Source organism: Nicotiana tabacum, chromosome 2 (assembly GCF_000715075.1).
Source record: "Nicotiana tabacum cultivar K326 chromosome 2, ASM71507v2, whole genome shotgun sequence".
Lineage (NCBI taxonomy): Eukaryota > Viridiplantae > Streptophyta > Magnoliopsida > Solanales > Solanaceae > Nicotiana > Nicotiana tabacum.
The window spans coordinates 35,268,264-35,282,066 of NC_134081.1; positions in this window are offsets into that span (position 1 = coordinate 35,268,264).

Here is a 13,803-nt window from a genome sequence, read left to right on the forward strand (position 1 = left end):
CATAATTACAGACCAAAACGATCAAAAATCTGTCCGTGTATGCGGTCACTATGCGGTCCGCATAACTATTATGCGATCGTATAATGCATCGCATAGCAGTTATGCGGTCGCATAGTCGACCGCATAATTGCCCCCAGACTGGACCTTCTCCTGCTCACTTCTGCGGCCATTATGCGTCCCACAGAGTGGTTCTGCGGTCGCATAATGGACCGCATAAATGCATTTTTTCGCCAAAAATTTTCCTTTACTTTCCAGTGCATTGTTCAACCCAAAAAGTCCGAACCGCGGTGAGCAAGCTCGCCGCGAAGATTTTATAATATCCTCAAACACGTAAGCCTACTCCGGCACCACGAAACCTTAAATTCACTTGCAAAATTTACGGGGCTTTACACTTAAATACTTCAAAATTTTCCGGGGTGTTACATATCTCTTACCTCTACTTCTATTTTCTATGATAATACAAGTGTTATATGTCTGTCAAAAAATTATGTGCATCATTCTAGGGCAAAACATATAGAAATTAAGCATCATTTTATTCATGATCATGTTACAAAAGGTGATATTTTGTTAGAGTTCATTAGTACTGAGTTTCAACTTGTTGATATTTTTACAAAACCTCTTTTGGAAGAAAGATTTTGTCTACTATGTAAAAAGATTGGTATTATGTCTATTATGTGAGAATTCTTCTGTATCTTTGTAAAATATTTTACTTTCTTTTTTAATTTGCTTAATTGATGAGTGTATTAATTTGATGTGAGTGTTATTATCACTCTTCCATTGGTGCCGCGAAGTAACTCCTCAAAAGTGTCACTTCAATCTGAACCTGTCATTTTCTCTAACCGATGCAACCCTTCAATCTTCCAAAAGCCTAGATAAGTACTCCCATCGTATCTCATTCTCCTTCACTTCTCATCAATTTCTCTACCATGGCTAAGATAAACCTCTTATCCTCCACTGCTACAAGAAGAAGCAGACAAATTCAAAAAACCCAAAATCCTGAAGAAACCGTCGACCTTGAATCATCCCTTGATTCAAACTTTCTCAAAACCCATAATGAAAGCAGTGACTCGTCGGAGGATCTCCCCATTAGCCAGAAAATGGCAGGAAAAAGACCTATGGAGCAAACCCCCAAAAGGCCTGCATGCAAGAAAGGGAAAGTGGAAACCACAGATTTAGGGCCAGAGGATAAACTGAACTTCTATGGACTAAGTGAGAAATCAAGGTTTGAGTCTTATAAGTCTAAATCTATGGCTTATGGATGCCCTATAAGTCTCTCTCTTATGAAAAATTTGAACTGTGATGTGATCTCTATCTTTGATTTTCAACGTCTTTCTCCTTTGTTTGATACTATTGGAAATTCTGTGTATGAAGAACCTGTGAGGATGTTTTATGCAAATCTGTTTGTTAATGACAAAGATGGCTTGGAGTTAATGGTTTTAGGCACTCGGATTGTTCTTGATTCCTATCAATTTGAGAAGACCTTTTCAGCTAAGTTTCATGGTTATGATATTTTTGTGCGAAACTCCTGGCCTAAAGACTTTGAAGTTTCTTTAGAAGAGGCAAAAGCTTTTCTTTCTGAAAACCCTCTAGACATTGGTCCTAAAATTCTTATGTTTGAACACCGCGTATTAGCCCACATGATACTCTACTTCCTAGGATTTGGTCTCTCAGCACTTTGACTACTAGGGATATCTTTGTTCTTTACTGTCTTGTTAACAATAAAAGGCTTGACTGGTCTGTGTGGATTCGTCAGTATATGCTTGAAAGTATCAAAGATATATCCTCTTCTGCTGCTTGTTTACCCTATGGCTTGCTCATCTCACATATTCTTGAGGTCATGAAGGTTGATTTGGCACCTTTCTCACCTAACCACATTACAAACACCTATGATAAGACAACCTTTGGTATGATGGGTTACACTCTAAGTGACTATGGATGAGTGAGACGTGCCAAGGTTGAAAGCGCTCCAGTACAGGTTGAAGCACCCACTGAACCAACAAAGCCTCAGTCGACTGCTAATAACAACTTACAACAGATTCAACAATGTCTAGATGGGGTAAAAATCATGTTCATTGCAATGAAAGAACAGGTGGACAAGATCAGGGAAGTCACCAAAAAAACAGGTACAGATGTGGCTAAGCTCAGGATGAGGCAAGGAATCAGGGCATTCAACTCCATGACAGAAAAGATAGACAAAATCAACAAAGAAGTTGAAACCTCCTATGACTCCTTCTGCACCAAAGTGATCAATACCCTGAAATACTTTCTGGGGAGGAACTAAGGCAGTTGTGTGTGTGTTTAAAATAATATTTTTGCTCTTTGTTTGTTTTTTGTTTTGTTAATTACTTTTGCCTTGGTCTGTAAGAACCATCACCATGTGCCTCTGCTGAAGGCATAACCTTTCCTACTCTAACTACTATGTTCATTATCTATTTTGTTATGTCTGTTTTATTTGCACTTGCTTTTTTCTTTTTGATTGATGTCAAGGGGGAGAAACGTGATGAGTAAAATAGAGCAACAACATCTTAGGGGGAGTAGGAATTTTAAGATATGAAAAGGAAGTATACTCTGTTTACTCTTTTTGATTGTCATCATACAAAGGAGGAGATTGTTACACCTAAGTTTAAATGATGACAATAGTGCAAATCTGATTGTATCTATTAATTGCAGAAAATTAGGAGGGCAGTACTTATTCAAAGGAAGTCTTTTCGATAGGAAACAAGATCAAACGCAGCAAGGACAATGCTAATTTAAAGGATGTCAAGGCCATAAAAAAAGAAACAAAATCAAGTGCAACCACTATAGGAATTCAGGCCCTACTTCAAGGATTGGTTTGGAATCTGGAGATTCTGAAGACTAATCGATCAAGTCAAGCCACAAATAACTCTCTTGCTTGTAAATGAATCCAGCCCATCTCTGGTGCAGGATTTGGAGGCACCCCTTGGGTTAAATCGCTTAGAATATTTTGAGCCTCAATCAAGGGTCAATCTGCAACGGCTACTCAAAACTCTCATATAAGAAGATTGGCAGACTTAATTACGCAATCACCACTATTTTCTATGTCTTCCTAGTTCTTAACACAAACACTGTATTTCTAAGTTTACTAGTGTCTCAACAGATAGGAAGTGTTAGGAAGCAAATCAAGAGTTGTGTCAAGCTTATAAAACATTATTGCTGAAAATCATTAGTGGTAAACGATCCATAAAAGTACTGCTACTGTAATCAACTATTGAAGATCTAAGAAACCACTTGTGACCCAAGGGAACTGGATGTAAGTAATACACCAGTACTAAACCAATATAAAACTCACGTGTTCTCAATTTTTAAATTCCTTGCAATTTACTTTTCTTCATCAATCAAACCTGATGATAAAAAGAAGTCAACTAAATTTCTTCTAAGTCGACCAAATTTTTTTAATTAGTTACAATTCACCTCTCTCCCTCTCTCGTACTTTCATGTCCTTTCTTTTTCTTCCATCATTTGTTTGGTAACCATGACAATAAGTACGTACTTGTATGAGCTATATATGAGCTTTGTCTCTTTTATGCATGTACAGCTAGCTAGTTGGAAAATAGAGACTAGCAAGTATATATTGCCTAGCTAGTTGGAAAATAGAGACTAGCTTATGTAGGCACCGAAAGTAACGCAAAATTTTGAAAAACAATCGATAAGATATTATCAATATTGAGGACATAATTTATAAGGTAAATAAAAGTAAAAACCTTTTACCAGTTTAATCTTTTTCGATGAAATGCTTTAAGATACAGAGTTAAGTTAAATATCGATATATTAAAAATATAATTAAATAAATAAAAATATATTATTTCTAACAATTTAAGTTTTTAAATGAGACGATTACATAGTTAAACAATTAATTGCTTATGCTTCCTATATAACGTTATGTTTTGTAATTTTCTGCGCGTAAAACTCATAAAACTTCTCGAGTTTACAATCTGCATACTCTTTTCAGCTACGTGTCCAACTCCTTTTTCAGTTGTGGAGTTTCACTAATCGGTTCTTCTTTCACAACTTCTCAATCGTTCTTTTAGCATTACACGTCAACGAAATTTCGACATGCAAAGTTAAACATTCTGATTAATTGAAGGGACAGAACCATGTAAAATCAAAATGTAAATTATGGAAATGGTAAAAGGATAGCAATCATATGGACCCCAAATAAGTTGAAATTAAGGATCAAAATTAGTCAAGCATTGACAGTAGATGTTCACATTGTAAAAGGACAACAATTATATGGACCCCAAAAGCATTAAGTGATAGTTAGGTGGGGTGCTAGGGAATCGGGATCAGATGAATGAATATGGCAGAGACACAGTGTCAAAATTTGATTTAGTAAACAAATGAATGAACCAAAATTATGACAACGATATCCTTTTATATATTTAAACACAATATTTTTAATTTGCTTATTATATACTATATATAAAAAACAATTGACGAAATGATGTCTCGTGATTTGAGGAAAGATCAATCCGCCCCCTCCCGATACATGTCCGGCTTCTGCATTAATTCCTTCTATCTGAAAGCAGCCTGTATTTCGATTTAACAAAAATAGACGTACACAAAGCTTGATTTCGTCTCTTTAATTAGAAGACATCTTAGGAAATCCCGAATTATCTTTTTCCGATTGCAGAATGCATTTTCTTTCAATCACAACACATTATTCATTTGAAATGAAATACATGCATGAACCAACCTTATTATTGTACGTTCCTCTTAAATATTTATTTTTTGGGAATAATGATAATGAAATGAACCCCCAAAAAAGCTTGGTAGGCATGCAACCAAACTTTCTGTAAGGAGAGGGACTTTAGCTACTTATGTAAACTTGTTCAGAACCTTTTGCCTAACGATTTAAATAAGGATATAAAAGTTAATATTGTAATGATCCGGCCGATTGGTGTGATAATTCGAATTTTCGTTCGACGGTTCGAGGTCGCGAGTAGTTTCATATGATGTGTTATGACTTACGTGTATGGTTGGTTTCGGTTTTCGAACGGTTCAGAATTTATTTGGAAGGATGAATCTCATTTTAGAAGCTTTAAGTTAGAAGAGTTGACCAAATTTTATTTTTACGTATTTGATCTCGGATCGGAGTTTTGACAGTACCGTTATGTCCGGATGGTGATTTTAGACTGAGGCGTATATCCGGATTTGGATTTAGAGGCTCCTAGGTTATTTTGGCTTGAATTGGCAAAAGATGGAAACTTAAAGGTTTGGAAGATTGATAGGTTTGACCGAGGGTTGACTTTGTCGTTATCGGGTTCGGATTATAGTTCTGAAAGTGGTATAGGTCCGTTATATTATTTGTGACTTGCTTGCACAATTTAAGGCCATTCCGAATTGATTTGACATGGTTCGGCATGAGTTTTAGAAGTTGAAAGTAGATCAATTCATTAGGCTTGAATCGAGGTGCGATTCGTAGTTTTGATGTTATTTGGTGTGATTTAAGGCCTCTAGTAGGTTCGTGTTATGTTATAGGACTGGTTGGTGAGATTGAACGGGGTCCAGGGGGCCTCGGGTGTATTTCGGATGGGCTACGTGTCATGTTATAGTCTGATGTCCTTCTTCGCGGTCGCGAAGAGGATGTCACATTTGCGTAACGTATTTTGGTGGCTGACAACTTCTCTTCTTCGCGTCTGCAGTACATAGGTCGCGATCACAGACCTGTGGAGAGCTAACTCATCGTGTCCGATTTGGTCGGTCGCGAACGCATAGTGGTTGGTCATGCTAGAGAGGCTAGGTTCTTTGGTCATCGCGTTCGCGTAAGCTTGGGTAGTTGGTGTGTCGCGTTCGCACACCTATGATCGCGTTTGCGTAGAGCTTCTGGAAGTAGACGTTATTTTGTGCTTCGCGATCGCGATGTAGGTCCCACGATCCCGAAGAGGACCCCTCGGCAGACTTATATAGTACTCTATTTCGAGAGTTTTGGTTATTTTATCACATTTTGAGTTAGAGAGCTTGGATATGGGCAGTTTTGGAGGGAATTTTCATGATTTTAATTGGGGTAAGTATTATTGACCCGGATTTGGTTATATATCATGATTCTAACCTCGATTTTGGTATTTTATTGATGATGCGAATTGGAGAAATTGGGAATTTTAGTAATAACTTTTCTAAAATATAAATTGATATTTTAAAGGCCAATTTGAGGTCAAAATTTGATGATATTGGTATGGTTGGACTCGTCTCGGACATGGTGTTTAAAATTTGTGAGTTTTGTCGGGTTCCAGAATGTGAACCCAGAGTTGACATTTTGAGTTGACCTTTTTATTGTAGTTAAAGATCGAAGCGTTATTATTCAGAATCATTTCCTATGGCATTTATTTATGAAATTAGGTTATTTTGGCTAGATTCGAGCCGTCCATAGGTGAATTTGCGCGGGAAGGCCTTATTACTGGATTTATTTAACTTTTTTGAGGCAAGTATCTTGCCTAACCTTGTGTGGGAGAAATAAACCTTAGGTGCTAGTCCTAATTGTTGATTTCTATGATGTGATACGTGACATGTACATGATGTAACAAGCGTGTATATAGGTACTATATGTGGTTTTGACCGGAATAGACCGTAGGCTATTGATATGTCTTAATTTGTTAAATTAACTTATATAAGACATACTTACACCACTTTGGGATTTCCTTAATAATGATCGCTACATTTGATTTAGTCATATTTATGCTTTAGTTGTTGAACACCCCTCCGCACTTTATATTATTAACATGTCCTTGTGCACTTTGTTGATAAGTTTTGAGCTTGTATGGTGTTCAATCTCTGATACTACTGTCTTGTGATACTATGGCATATGTGGACATGTTATGGGGATTAATTATTATTGTGCAGAGCATAAGGGTGGCATTGCACTATGGCTGATTGTGCAAAGCGATATGGGTGGCTATTGATATACTGTCTGGGCGGAATAATACGGGTGGCTATTATGTTACTATCTGGGTGGAGTGATACGGGTGGCTATTAATATATTATCTGGGCGGAGCGATACGGGTGGCTATTATGATGTTTTCAACACGGTGAAATAAGGGTGGCTATGTGGGGATGATATGTGATGGCCTGGGAGCGTGTTGTTGATGAGAAAGGGAAATTCTTGCTTCTGTTCATGAATTCCTTGTGTGTGTCATGTATTTTATGAGATTGTCATGTTGTTCCCAATATGCTACTCTGTCTCTCTGTTATTACTTGCTGTTTTGGCTGCCAAGATGGATTTACCTACGTTGGAGTCAGTATCTCATATTCTATTGAGTTGTTGGTAACATAACAGACTTAAATAAAAAAATTATTATCATACTTTACTTTATTCGATTCCTGATAAATTCTTCTTAAATATTTTATTGGTAATTGACATAGATACAATATACGCGATGGAACGAGGTCTTTGCCATGCGGTTATGGTAGTTTTTAAGGCACGAGGCCTTTGCCGTGTGGTTGTGGTATTTGTTAAGGCACGAGGTCCTTGTCCTGCAGGTGTGACTTATATTGTGTAACGATATTTTTGCCATGCGAGTGTGACTTATACCATGGCACGAGATCTTTGCCGTACGAGTGTGACTTATACTGTGGCATGAGGACTTTACAGTGCGAAATGGTTGATAATGTGGCATGAGGTGCCATGTGTATATGATTCGTGATTTGTGATTTGTATTTATGAGGTGTGGTACCTTGGGGTGACTCTTATTGTAAATCCTGTGTCGGGACGGTTTGAAGAACAGAACTGTCATTGTTTTTCCTTAATTGCTTTCACTTATATTTTGTTTGTGCTTTAATTATTTGGTTGCCTTATCGCATGATTACTCTTTGTTGCCATTTATTTATTTTGCTTTCCGTTGTTAGCTTTATATTGATGTTTTGCACAGGTTACTTGATAGTGAGTGTCTTGACTTGAACCTCATCACTATTCCACCGAGGTTAGTCTTGATACTTACTGGGTACAGACCGTGGTGTACTCATACTACACTTTTATATATTTTTGTGTAGATCCAGGTATTAGAGTTAGCAGACCCAGGCAGTGAGAGCTTCTTGATCGTGAAGATTCAAGGTAGAGCTGCTTGATCGCCGCAGTCCCTTGGAGTCCTTTTCTTTTAATTGTACTGTCAATCTTTATGTATTGTAATTTTGTTTTGAGATAATTCTATATATTAAGTTAGAGTTCGTGACTTTGTACTACTTAGTCTGTGGGATTTGTAGTGATTATCGCTATTTTGGTATGTATCACCTCTAAATTTATCATTTATATTAAATTCTGCTTCTTAATATCAAGATTAATTGGTTTAACTATTGTATGTGATTGACTTACCTAATTTTAAAGACTAGGGGCCATCACGATCCTGAAGATGGGATTTTAGATCGTGATAAGTTGGTATTAGAGCTCTAGATTCACAGGTTCTATGAGTCACGAGCAAATTTCGTAGAGTCTTGCAGATCGCTGCGGAGACATCTGTACTTATCTTTAAGAGACTACAGAACTATTAGAAAAATTCAACTTCTTTTATTCGTATCGTGCATATTTATTAGTTTCGGAGTTTGAGCCTTTGTATTTCTATTCTCTCACAGATGGTGAGGACACGCACTACCGAATCAGCTGAGCAGGCACCCACGCCTTCTTCTAGAGAGGCGAGAGGCTGGTGCCGAAGAGGGGCACATGCTATAGCTAGAGCACCTGCCAGAGCAGCAGCTGAGGAGCCACCATCAGCTCCGATTGGGGAGCAGGCACCAGAGGCGCCTGTTGCTACCCCAGGATTTTAGGAGACCATGACACATTTTCTAAGTATGTTCGGCACATTGGCTCAGAAGGGATTGATCCCAGTTGCACCAGCTACTTTTCAGACTGGTGGAGGAGCTTAGAGTCCCATCGCCCATACTCCAGAGCAGTGGGCCCATGTTGATCAGGTTCCGAGGGTTCAGCCTGAGGTCAGTCCAGCGACATCAGAGGAGGAGCAGAAGAGACTTGAGAAGTTCAAGAAGTATTTTCCTCGTACTTTCAGTGGTGCAGGTTTTGAGGATGCGCAGGATTTTCTAGACAGTGTCACCGTATTATGCGCATTATGGGCATTGTGGAGGTGAACGGGGTTGCCCTTACTACTTTCCAGCTGATAGGGTCAGCGTACATATAATGGCAGGCTTATGAGGAGACTAGGCCAGCTGACAGTGCCATTCACTTAGGCTCAGTTTTCTTATCTATTTTTGAGGAAGTTCGTCCCACAGACCCTCAAGGATGCGTGGCACACCGAGTTTGAGCAGTTACAGCAGGGGACTATGACTGTGTCCGAGTATGATTTAAGGTTCAGTGAGCTATCTCATCATGCACCTGATTTTATTTCTAGTGTTAGAGAGAGAGAGTCCACATATTTATCGAGGGGCTCAGTTATGATCCCAGACTTAGGATGGCACGGGAGTTGGAGACTGATATTCCATTTTAGCAGATTGTGGAGACTACCATGAGGTTAGAGCGTATCTGAGGTCAAGAGAGTGAGGGTAGGGAGGCTAAGAGGCCTCAAGGTCTTGGAGGATTTAGTGGATTTTCCTCTTTGGCTTTGACCCATCATGGCGGGGGCTATGTCAGTCGGCTAGTTCAGTCCACACTTCAAGTTACCTGTAGTTCTCCAGCTAGCCAGGGACCCAAGGTTACTCGTACCAGACAACCATCTTTTAGTGTGCTTATTGCACAAGGTTCCTATAGAGGTTATTCTAGTTATCCAAGACAAACTCAGTACCACCAGCCACAGCCGCAGAGGAGTTGTCATGAGTGTGGTGATACTAGGCACATCATGAGAGAGTATACCAAACTCCGGAGAGGTAGACTTCATCAGAGTACTTAGGTTGTAGGTTTCATTCCAGTTGCTACTCTACCTGCACAACCAGCTAGATATGGAGGACATACGGGTAGAGGATGTCCTAGAGGGGGTGGTCAGGCCCGTTGTGATGCTTTTCCTGATAAGGCTGAGGCTGCTACACCAGATGATGCTGCTACAGGTATTGTTCTGGTTAGTCATAGAGATGCATTAGTTTTATTTGATCCGGATCCTATTTATTGGTATGGGTCATCCTATCTTGCTTCACATATGGATATGTTTCGTGATTCTTGTACTCTATTTATGTGTCTACACGTGTTGGGGGTTCTACTATAGTAGATCGTATCTATTGTTCTAGTTTGTTCACTATTAAGTGTTGTGAGACTAGGATGGACTTTCTGTTACTTAATATGGTAGGTTTTGGTGTGATTTTTGGATGGTTTGGCCACAATTTGTGATTTTGCTTTGCGGGGTGAGTTAGTGAATGGTTTTTTGGTTTATGTGATATCTATTCTACTTGTGATTTAGAGTTGAGGATGGGATCCTCATATTTTCATGTGGATCGATATGTTAGGATGAGATTCTTTGTAATTAGTTCATATGTTTTGTTTCTCCCTTGTGGAATGGATTTGCAGTATGGTACTGATAGGGAGTTATACCTATTGTACTTGTTGGATAGATCTCTCATGTATCTCGCTTTCCAGCTTCAGTTGTATTCGAATTGTGTTGGTTGGGTACGGATTACGCCGTATGTGTCTAGGTGGAGTTTGGTATGGCTTGTTGGTCGATTTATGAGCTTTATCATGTTAATTACATCATTAGCAGTGTTGTGAAGGTTTGGAGCAAGGTTCTAGTCAATATGAGGTTATTTACCAGTACCGGGTTCGGCATTGGACAATTATGGTGGTCAGAGGTATTGCTATGGGCCTCTGAGTGATGTGTTACGTCATTTGGTTATACCTTGTGGATATATGCTTGGGCTGTTGCAGCTGGTTGGGGATGACACTGTGCGTTTATGTGGGAATCAAGTCTTTAGAGGATGCTTGGATGTTGAAATTTAATTCCAAGGCTTATCGGTAAGGGTGGAAGGAATAATCTTAAGGCGAGATAGTGTTGTCGGGCTTATGTGAATTGGGGTGATGTGTGATCACCCGTGAGTATGTGTATGGTGAGTTTATATAGTGATTCGATGGCTCTGGAGCGTCTATTGGCATGTTCGAGGACGAACGTTTGTTTAAGAGGGGGAGAATGTAATGGCCCGACCGGTCATTGTGATCATTTGCATTTATGTTCGGTAGTTCGAGATCACGAATGGCTTCATATGATGTCTTATGACTTGCGTGTATAGTTGGTTTCGATTTTCGAACAATTCGATATTTATTTGGAAGGATGATTCTCATATTAGAAGCTTTAAGTTGAAAGAGTTGACCAAGTTTGATTTTTGCATATTTGATCTCGATTCAGAGTTTTGACAGTTCCGTTACGTCTGGATGCTTTTGGACTTAAGCGTATGTTCGGATTTGTAGGTTCCTAGGTTGTTGTGGCTTGAATTGGCGAAAGCTGGAAAGTTCAAGGTTCGGAAGATTGATAGGTTTGACTGAGAGTTGACTTTATCGATATCAGATTTGGATTGTGGTTTTGGGAGTTGGTATATGTCCGTTATATCATTTGGGAATTGCATGCAAACTTTGAGGTCATTACGAGTTGATTTGACATTGTTTTGTCACGACCCCAATCTCCCACAGTAGGATGTCATGATGGCACCTAGTCTCTAAGACTAGGTAAATACATGAAGAAATAACGGAAATAATAATAAAACTTCAAATTTAAACCAACTAGCTATCACAAAAGAACTCTGTGATACAGCTAACAATAACTCCCAAAATCTGGTGAGACTGAGTCGTAAGCTCTACACGAATAAACTGAACCAATCCCTAATACATCAGTGTCTAAGTAAAGAGTAAGCAGTATAACAGAAATAAGGATAGAGGGTGACTCCGAGGCCTACGAACGCCGACAGGTATACCTTGAAGTCTCCGATCCGAAAGCTCAACTCTCGGATGCCTAGCCTGATATGAAGTACCTGGATCTGCACAAAACGATGTGCAAAAGCGTAGTATGAGTACACAACAACGGTATCCAGTAAGTATCAAGCCTAACCTCGATAGAGTAGTGCGAGGTCAGGTCAAGACACCTACTAGAATAAATAAAGAAGCCGAACAGGTGTGGTACAGTACAATAATAGAAACAAGGAAATGATACAATAAAGGAATACAACAAGATAAGCTACACTAAAATTAAGGCAATAGAGGCATCAAGGGAGGAACACATAATAAGAACAACAAGGAAACGATGCAGACAAATACAAGTGATGCAAATGAAAGATAACAAGAAGAATCACATACGAGGTACCGCCTCGTATTCTTATTTCACAATTTCAATCATAATAACTCCTTATATTACCGCGGGAGCCTTACATTTAGTTTTGAAAATTATTTTTCTAGAAATAGCTACCCGCGTTTTAGCCCATATTATCTCACCGCATGCGTATCAACTCCTATCCTTATACCACCACATGTGAATCAATATCACAACATATCACAAATTGCACCTCAAGTGCTCAATACCACAACTTGCCAATTAAGTCAACAATAACAATATTTCCACAATAAATAGCCCATGGCTCAACCAAAATGTGTACAGTAGTCTCAACAATAGCAACTGAAAGTGAATAGCTCAACAAGAATGGTATTTCAACAATTTACAACTTTGCCTCAACGTGATCACGACTTTTACAACTTCAACACCAAAACTCAACAATAAGATATTCCAAGAAATAACAACTTCAAGTAAGCTAACTCAACAATTAAGTATTTAACAAGGCAATAAGGAACAATAACTTCAACTAAGAATGTAAGGGCAAATAACAAGAAAAAAATGAGACAAGTATTAACAATGTCAAGTAAAGCATGCAAGTATATATTAACGATGATAAATATAACATGTTATGACAATTCGATTAAAGGCATGAAGAGAATCTATATAGCTTAAACCGGTCAATTACGACATTTAGCTTGTGTACCCACTCATCACCTTGCGTATATGGCTTTCACGTACCACAATTAACACAAAACAACACCAATCCTAAAGGGTAATTCCACCATAAAAAGTTAGACAACATACTTACCTCAATCAAGTTAACCCAATCCACTAGTCATTTGTCGCTTCTATGACTCCGCACCCTCGCTTCTATCACACCGCATGACATCAAGTAGTTTTCATAATAGAAACACGCGTATCAAGCCTACCTTATATCACTGCATGCGTATCAACCCCTTTCCTTATACCACCGCATGTGTATCAATATCACAACATATCATAAATCACACCTCAAGTGACCAATACCACAACTTGCCAAAGAAGTCAACAATAACAATGTTTCCACAATAAATAGCCTATGGCTCAACCAAAATGTATATAAGAGTCTCAACAATAGCAACTGAAAGTGAATAGCTCAACAAGAATGGTATTTCAAAAATTTACAACTTTGCCTCAACGTGATCACAACTTTTACAACTTCAACATCAAAACTCAACAATAAGATATTTCAAGTAAGGTAACTCAACAATTAAGTATTTAACAAGGCAATAAGGAAACAATAACTTCAACTAAGCATGTAAGGGCAAATAACAAGTAAAATATTAGACAAGTATTAATAATGTCAAGAAAATCATGTAAGGATAGATTAACGATGATGAATATAACATGTTATGACAATTCGATTGAAGGCATGAAGAGAATCTACATAGCTTAAATCGGTCAATTACCACAATTAGCTTGTGTACCCACTCTTCACCTTGCATTCACGACTTTCACGTACCACAATCAACACAAAACAATACCAATCCTAAGGGATAATTCCCCCACATAAGGTTAGGTAAGATACTTACCTCAAACTAGCTAACTCAATCCACTAGTAAGCCTT